Genomic DNA, 10,085 nt, shown 5'->3' on the forward strand with positions numbered 1-10,085 from the left:
AGTACTACAACATTTGTTGCACCTATGGCTATGGGCCTACTGAGGACCTCAAAAAAACATCGTTTAGGGGGTCAAAACTACTTCAGAATTCAAGACCCAATAGACTGTTAAAAATAGTAAATGTTGCGATAAACAAGGAAACCGATGAAACCGATCGGATGTCTCGGTGGAACGGGCGGGTGGCCACCTATATACACCTAGATCACTACTTGAGAACTATGATAGTCAAAACATTACTAGTCATACACTTGGATGATTATCATTTGTAAGATTGATTTTGAGTTGTATAAAACCACCTAAATATAAGAAATACATGGACTATACACATGGACAACTAGTAGAATATCAAGTAAAATATTTGTTGGGGAATTACTACTTAGAGCAATAGATGATTTCCCGAAAACAAAAAATGTTGTCATCCATACATGTGGAGAAATAGTGGATAATCCAAGAAGAGGCCCATCAGGAAATAAATGATGTGCGGGGGGGGGGAATGCATCGATAAATGGATCTACTAACCATACATGTGGATTTTTGGTGATAATTGAAGGAGGTCTAGGTGGAATGGGCGGGTGGCAACCAATATACACCTAGATCACTACTTGAGAACTATGATAGTCAAAACATTACTAGTCATACACTTGGATGATTATCATTTGTAAGATTGATTTTGAGTTGTATAAAACCACCTAAATATAAGAAATCCATGGAATATACACATGGACAACTATTAGAATATCAAGTAAAATATTTGTTGGCGAATTACTACTTGGAGCAATAGATGACTTCCCGACAACAAAAATGTTGTCATCGATACATGTGGAAAACTAGTGGATAATCAAAGAAGAGGCCCATCAGGAAATAAATTATGTGTGAGTGGAAAAATGCATCAATAAATGGATCTTCTAACCATACATGTGGATGTTTGCTGATAATTCAAGGATGGTGAGGTAAAGATACAAACACTTAGGGTGGAAAAGGGACACCCAACAACAATATGTACACTAATTATTCATATGGACAAGTGGTGGATAATTGGGAAAAAAGAGCCACTAAAGGATTAAGCTTGCTTAAATAGGTATTCAATAAGGAAAGCTCCTTGAACTTTCATGTGGATGACCAACAATGAACCAGAGAATCGAGGAGTTAGTGTCTCAAGCAACAAGAAGAAAAAAAATTGTGTATAAAGAAATGCTATTAGGTTGACATATAGATGACTCGTGAAGAAAACAAATCTGAAAGTAGAGTCAATCAACAACTTGTGTTGATTCTACATTGGAGTTATTGGAGTCGACAAGAGAGAAAAATATGGAAAATTCCATGAAGGGAACACAATAACACAATAAAAGTAAAAAACTATGATATTTTTGGTTATTTCAAATATCAAATATAAACCAAAAATCAAAAGGTGGTATACGAGCAAATGTAAAAGGTGCATAATTTTCTTGGGTTTGTTGAGCTTTCACCTAAAGGTTATTGAGTATATCATAATAAAGATAAATAAATTAACTTAACTAAAATCCATTAAAAAATAAATACATTTTAGAATGGGTATAAATAAAAATAAAGTAATTTTAATTAACTAAAAAATAATTACTAATTACTAATGCACCCATGCATCAAGGAGAATAAAGGGTAACAAATAATTCAATTCCAAATGTAAATGTTGGAAAACAAAAGTGGGTTGAGGGATGATAGATAGAGTTAGTAAATAACTATAGTAATTGCATGTGTGCCCATTCAATTAGGAAATAAGAATAACAAGACAAATAAAATTAAAAATAGAAAATGTGGTCGTGTGCATACAAGTGACACATGAGTTGATCAATAATAATTAATTGACAATTTAATTAAATATATTTTTTCATCGTCTAGAAAAGTGGCTTGAGCCACAAAACTTATAAAAAGAAAGATTGAGCCGGTGGAAAAATACTTTTTATACCCTCATGTTGGATGGTTGTGGTAATACTATTAGTTAGTATTAAAGTTTGGTCTACTAAAATGCATTATGAAGTGATGATTTCTTCTCAATTTTAATGGATTTATTTTTCTCTTATTTTCTATATTGCTTAATTTTGTACAAACCCATTACAACTCAAAGGTCCTCACGGAACAAGAGTACCCACTGGAGTTTGTAATATGTTTAACCTATAAAAAAATTCTATCAACAAATACCATGTGGCCCTCACGGAACAAGAGTACCCGCTGGAGTTTGTAATATGTTTAACCTATAAAAAAATTCTATCAACAAATACCATGGAAACATGATGCAAGGAAGAGAACGAGCTTCGAATTTTAAGTTTATGAACAAAAATTTTGGTAACAAACAGGTATGTAAATATGTTTGAGTTCTTCGTCTTCACATTATATATATATATATATATATATATATATATATCTTAATGATAATATATTTTTTAATATACATTATTTTTGAAATTGGTATAAACTTTAACGAATCACCAGTTATTTTATTTTTACTTATTCTCTATCTCTTTTTCTTATTATGCTTGTTTATGGAATAAGAACCACTCAAAAAAAATGGAATCTTGTTTCTTCCTAGTGGCTAGTTTATAACACAGCCTAACAACCTATTAATGATTAGGTTTGACTTGTTCAACTCTTAACTAGAGTTACAATATGGATTATTTTAGATTATTTTTCATCATGATCATATGGTTATCCCTTTTTCCATGAATAATGCGCATTGGTGTTGCATCCTCTTGAATTATGATGGCCAAAAGAGGAAGATCAACTTCCGAGTGACAACTTTTTCATAGAGAATCTGATTGAGGAAATTCTCACACAGTTGGAAAGGTCTTTGTGTGTGTAGAATAATAATAAAAATGTGTTGTACTAAAGTGTAAATTTTGTACTCAAAAAACACTATTTGATACTTCAAAATGCTCCAGAAATGTTTTAAACCACAATTTACTAAAGTAGGTCTCGTAGATAAAAAAAAAAGGTCTTATGAATTGATTCCTTCACATTTTCCTTCAAAACATCAAAATAAATAAGAAACAATATTATGATCTAATATGGATCATTTGATTTATATAAATTCTTCTTGAAAATTTTATCCAAATTATCAAATCTTTCCTTATATGCTCTTCACATACTCTTTGTCTAAAATTCTAACTGTTTGAGTACCGACCAAAGGTTTGATCACTCTTACTTTTGGGGAAGGAAATTGATGCGAGTTAGTGTGCACATTTTTGTTATTATTGTTGGAAGTAATGCTTTCATGACTTTCAAGTTGTCATGAGTTGTATTGTGTGAGTTCCTAGGTTAATAGTTGTACTAGCTATTTTTAGTAATCTAAATCCACCATTATTAGGTCTAGAAAGATCATCTATTCCTATATATGTAATGCCTGTGTGATCAATAAGACATTGAAGTGTGATTTGTTGTGTGAATAACCTTTCTCTGTTCTCGATCTCTATTTTTTAACATGGTATCAAAGCCAACTCCGGCTTGATCCCATTACGGGAAAGCTGGGGAGATGTGAGAGAACCTTGAATTATATTGTCCTATAATTAGGGTAATTGTAATTTAGATGTGTGAAAATTTATGGTGTGGTAGAAAATATTGCTGTGTTTTGTGTGTGAAGTGCGTAGATTTATCCCAATGTCTAGATCTGTATACCGTGTGAATGCATTGTGTTGGGGATTTTTCTGATAAAATCCCAAAAACAAACAATTCAAGCACACAGAGGCAATGCTCTGTTTCCTTTACTCCAGGATCTTTTTGCACAGGGAAGCTTTTAAAAAAAATTACTGAGGAACAGAGTATTTCACCACCATAAAAGATTTCTATTCATTAAAACAAAATGACTGATACATATTCATCCTCTTTGCTGAGAGGGATTCACCAAAAAAAATTCAACAAAAACAACTCTGTCTCCACCTGAGAATTTACTGAGCTGGGTTTACTGCTGTAAAATCCCTTTTACATTTACTGCTATAATAAAAATTTACATATGCAGCTCAAAAACATTATATGTCTGCTTCACTTCTGTGCATATCACATAAACAAAATTACAAAACCATACAAAGGATTCTAGTTCTTTTCCGCACTGTTGTGCTATATTCGCATCATGCTTCATACAAACTTCGCCTTCATTCTTCGTATTGCACTGCTGTGCTCAAGTCTTCATTTTTTCTTTTTTTTACACGCGCCTGTGTTTTTCACTTCATTACAAAAATGGTCAACTCTTAAAAAACATAAAAAAATTACCAAGTACCCATATGCCATACAAAAATTACGTAATGAGCATATGCGCCCATACCCCCGATATAAAAAAAACATTAAAATTTAAACTTACACCAACCTATTACCTATCACAATAACTATGAAATAAATACTATTACGGCGGTCAAACAAATTTTTACACCACGCAATGCTTTTAATGCTGGCTCGAATGCATGTTGAGACAATCGATGGCGGAGAATGAAGAATTAAATCGGACGGCTGGAATGGATATCGGGAGGCCTTACTTGACTGATCATTACGTCCCGAGATGTCAGAAATGCTTACGTATGGGGAGAGCCACGCGTCAACACTAAATTTTATCGGGCCCTTGTGTACGGAAAATGCCTTTGCCGGAAAGTGGTCCGAGAAATCTCAGGCGGGTTTGCTGAACGGTTTCTGGCGATGTACATCTGCGTTGAAATTACATATTCAACACTCCCCTTTAATTTCAACTGCTGAGCATTCAGTCATACCCAGACACTTCCTCAAAAATTCAAAGCTTTTCTGATCCAAAGGCTTTGTCAAAATGTCTGCAACCTGTTCTTGAGTCCTGCAATGTTCTAAGACAATTTCTCCATTGTTCACCAATTCTCTGATGTAGTGAAACCTTGTATCAATGTGTTTCGTTCTCTTATGAAACATTGAATTCTTTGACAATGCAATAGCTGAGCTATTGTCACAAAAGATCACTGTCACTTTTGCCTGCTCTTGGCCTAAGCTTCTCAACATTCTTCTCATCCACACTGCTTGACATGCTGCTGCTGTAGCTGCCACATATTCAGCCTCTGCTGTAGACAATGCTACAATGGACTGCTTCTTAGAAGCCCATGAAATGGCTCCTGAACCCATATGAAAAACATAACCGGAAGTGCTTTTCCGATCATCTACACTTCCAGCCCAATCACTATCAGTGTATCCAATTAAATCTGAATGTTCTGAGACACTATATAATATGCCAAACATTTTAGTACCTTTGACATACCTTAAAATTCTTTTTGCTGCCTGCCAATGTGCCTCCTTTGGTCTCTCCATGAATCTGGAAATTAAACTAACAGCATACATAATGTCAGGTCTAGTAGCTGTTAAATACATAAGGCTGCCAACAATACTCTTGTACAAACTAGGATCAAAATCCTTGCTGCTGTCCTCTCTGCTGAGTTTTAATCCAATTACTGTGGGAGTGATTGCTGTTTTGCATTCTTGCATGTTAAATCTGCCCAATACTTGATTTACATATCTAGCTTGTGAGATAAAAATTCCTTTTTCATTTTGATCTACTTCTATGCCTAAGAAGTATCTCAAGAAACCCATGTCAGTCATTTCAAATTCTTCCTTCATGACTGATTTAAAATTCTCAATGAGCTGATCATCATTACCTGTGAAAATCACATCATCAACATACAAGACAACAATCAAAATTTTACCATCTTTTTCTTTGATGTAGACGGTGGGTTCTCCTTCACACTTGTCAAATTCATTATCCAATAGATATGAATCTATCCTGTTGTACCATGCTTTTGGCGCTTGCTTCAGCCCATAAAGAGCTTTCTTCAATTTGCACACTTTGTGCTCTTCACCTTTCTTCTCATAGCCGAGAGGCTGTTCAACATAAACCTCTTCCTTTAACACTCCATTTAGGAATGCTGACTTCACGTCCATTTGATAGACTTTCCATTTGTTTTGAGCTGCTATGGACAGCACTGCTCTCACGGTTTCCATTCTTGCAACCGGTGCGAAAGTCTCCTCATAATCTCTCCCATACTGCTGCTTGTACCCCTTGACAACCAACCTTGCCTTGTGCCTTTCTATCTTGCCTTCAGCATTGCTCTTGGTCTTGTAAACCCATTTTACTCCAATGACTTCTTTGCCTTTTGGTAGCTCAACCAAGTCCCATGTTTTGTTTCTCTCTATGGCATTCATCTCTTCATCCATAGCTTCTATCCATTTCCTATCTTTAATTGCATCTTCGAAATGAATAGGATCATCAACATGACAATACAAGGCAAATAAGGAATTCATTCCTTCATCATAAATGTCACTTAGATTTCTAAATTTCTTACCTCTTTCACTTGGTGTGCAAGTGCTTGAAGATGCACTTGAATTTCCTCCTTGTGGTGTGCTTGGAGAAGCACTCTCATTTATCCTCAATGGTGTCCCTTGCTGTCCTTGTGTTGGCGCTGCTGTTTGGGGATGCATTTCAGCCACCTCCTCATCATCTTCATCATGAGACAAACAGTTTTTAACATTCACTGTTTTCTCTATGCTTCCATCCCAAGCTTCCTCTTCAATGAATTGAACATCTCTGCTGACGAAAAACTTCTTGGTAGATGGGATATACAACCTGTAGGCTTTGGATTCCTCACTGTATCCAATGAAAAGACATTTCTCCCCTTTGCTGTCCAACTTCCTCCTTAGCTGATCTGGTATGTGTGCATAGGCCACACATCCAAAAACTCTCATGTGGGTGACTCCTTGCTTTCTCCCACTCCATGCTTCTTCCGGCACTTTGTTCAACACTGCTTTTGTAGGACACCTGTTCAAAATATACACTGCACAATTTACAGCTTCAGCCCAATAATCATTTGGCAAATGCTTTGCCTTTAGCATGCTCCTCGCCATATCCATGATGGTCCTGTTCTTCCTTTCAGCAACTCCATTTTGCTGTGGGGTGTACCTAGCTGTAAACTGTTTGTGAATTCCATTTTCTCTACAAAATCTTAGGAATTCCTTGGAGATATACTCACCTCCTCTATCAGTTCTCAAAACTTTAATATGCAGCCCGCTTTGGTTTTCCACAAGTGCTTTGAAATTTTGGAATTTTTCAAACACTTCACTTTTGTTTTTAAGGAAATAAGCTCAAGTTTTTCTTGTAAAGTCATCAATGAATGTTAGGAAATATTGGCTGCCTGCTAATGATGGAGCTTGCATCAGTCCACATAAATCTGAGTGGATGATTTCTAAGGGTGCCTTTGCCCTTATGCTCTTCCCTGATGGAAAACTTTCTCTGTGTTGTTTTCCCAAAATGCAACCTTCACAAAGGCTGTCCGGTTTCTCTATCAATGGTAATCCTCTTACCATTCATTTTCTGCTTAACAAGTTTAGACCTCCAAAATTGAGATGTCCAAATCTCAAGTGCCACAACCAATTTTCATCCTTTGGCACGCTTTGGAAAGCCTCTTGGGTAACTGCTGCAATTACATTTTTGTTTTTCAAATCTGCCCTGATCCTGAGAGGGAACATCCTGTTCCTTTTCATTTTTACTTCAGCAATGCATCGTTTGCTGGGTGCTATATCCATGATGGTGCATACATCATTTTTAAAGAAAACATTGTACCCCTTATGGACAAGCTGTCCAATACTCAAGAGGTTACATCTCATTCCAGGGACATAGTAGACATCTGCTATGGTTTTCTTTTCTCCTTGCTTTGTAAATATTTTTACCTCTCCTTTTCCCATAACAGAGATTTTGTTATCAGTTCCTAGTGTGACTTCTGATTTCACATTTTTATCTAGGGCAGAAAAGAAGGCTATGTTCCCTGTCATATGGTTGCTGCAACCTGAGTCTAAGAACCATATGTCTTCACTATTTGTTTCAGCCATGTTACAAGCTAACAACACATTATTTTGGCTGATGTTTTCTCTAGTAACATTTGCATTTTGTCTATCACTCATATCATGCTACTTCTTCCTACATTCACTGGCATAATGCCCATATTTTTTACAATAATAGCATTGGACATTGGATTTTTCATACCTTTGTCCTTGAGCATGATGTTGTCCTCTTTGTTGGCTGCTGCCTTGGCCTTGGTTCTGATTTGCATTGCTGTCCCTTCCTTGTGCATTTGCTGGGCTGTTCCTTCCACCTCTGTTCTGGCTTCTGCCTCTTCCTCTTTTGTTTCCTCTGCCTTGACCTCTTCCTCTTCCAAAGGACATCTGGGTCTTGAAGGCTTGCTCTAGAGATGAGTTTTCATTTCTACTCAACCTCTGCTCATGTGTTATCAGTGATGCATGTAGCTCATCAACTGAAAAGTTTGAGAGATCCTTTGTCTCTTCAATGGTGGTGACAATCACATCAAATTTTGAGGGTAAGACCCTCAATATTTTCTCCACAATCCTCCTATCTTCAATGGTTTCTCCATGAGTCCTCATCTGTGTGACCAAACCAATTACATGTGTGAAGAATGAGTCAATGTTGTCTGACTCCTTCATGCACAAATTCTCAAAATCCTTCCTCAGCAATTGTAGTTTTGCTGTCTTCACTCTCTCCATGCCTTGATAGGCTGTCTTGAGGGTTTGCCATGCTTCATTGGATGTATTAGCTGCTGCTAACCTTGGAAACACGCTTCTATGCACTACTTGATACAAGAAGAAAAGGGCTTTTGAATCCTTCTTCTTGCAGCTCTTCAGCAGATCCTTCTCTCCTTGAGTTAATGCATTAAACTCATTTTCATCTGCTGGTTGTTCAAAACCTTCCTCAACTATTTCCCATAAGTCTTGGGAAGCAAACAAGGCTTTCATTGTTATTGCCCAATAGTCATAGTTTTTACCATCAAATAATGGGCGTTGCATACCCATGCTATTACTGGTGCTTGTGCCAGCCATTCTTGCAGCCTCAACTATGCTTCAATTTCTTGACTGTGTATTTTAAAACAACTGACTGCTTCTTCAGCAACACAAAAAAAAACTTTGTGAAATACCTGAGTATTTTCTTGTCTGAGCCTTCACTCTGCTGGAGAAGATCTACTGCTGCAACAAAAGACTCCTCCCTTCAACTTCTTTGTCACCTTCAAAGAGCCTAAGCCTGCTCTGATACCACTGTTGGGGATTTTTCTGATAAAATCCAAAAAACAAACAATTCAAGCACACAGAGGCAATGCTCTGTTTCCTTTACTCCAGGATCTTTTTGCACAGGGAAGCTTTTTAAAAAAATTACTGAGGAACAGAGTATTTCACCACCATAAAAGATTTCTATTCATTAAAACAAAATGACTGATACATATTCATCCTCTTTGCTGAGAGGGATTCACCAAAAAAAATTCAACAAAAACAACTCTGTCTCCACCTGAGAATTTACTGAGATGGGTTTACTGCTGTAAAATCCCTTTTACATTTACTGTTGTAATAAAAATTTACATATGCAGCTCAAAAACATTATACGTCTGCTTCACTTCTGTGCATATCACATAAACAAAATTACAAAACCATACAAAGGATTCTAGTTCTTTTCCGCACTGCTGTGCTATATTCGCATCATGCTTCATACAAACTTCGTCTTCATTTTTTGTATTGCACTGCTGTGCTCAAGTCTTCATTTTTTCTTTTTTTTACACGCGCCTGTGTTTTTCACTTCATTACAAAAATGGTCAACTCTTAAAAAACATAAAAAAATTACCAAGTACCCATATGCCATACAAAAATTACGTAATGAGCATATGCGCCCATACCCCCGATATAAAAAAAACATTAAAATTTAAACTTACACCAACCTATTACCTATCACAATAACTATGGAATAAATACTATTACGGCGGTCAAACAAATTTTTACACCACGCAATGCTTTTAATGCTGGCTCGAATGCATGTTGAGACAATCGATGGCGGAGAATGAAGAATTAAATCGGACGGCTGGAATGGATATCAGGAGGCCTTACTTGACTGATCATTACGTCCCGAGATGTCAGAAATGCTTACGTATGGGGAGAGCCACGCGTCAACACTAAATTTTATCGGGCCCTTGTGTACGGAAAATGCCTTTGCCGAAAAGTGGTCCGAGAAATCTCAGGCGGATTTGCTGAACGGTTTCTGGCGATGTACATCTGCGTTGAAATTACAT

This window comes from Pinus tabuliformis, chromosome 2_2 (genome assembly GCF_031772625.1).
Source record: "Pinus tabuliformis cultivar Carrire ecotype Pingquan chromosome 2_2, CPIR1, whole genome shotgun sequence".
Taxonomy (NCBI): domain Eukaryota; kingdom Viridiplantae; phylum Streptophyta; class Pinopsida; order Pinales; family Pinaceae; genus Pinus; species Pinus tabuliformis.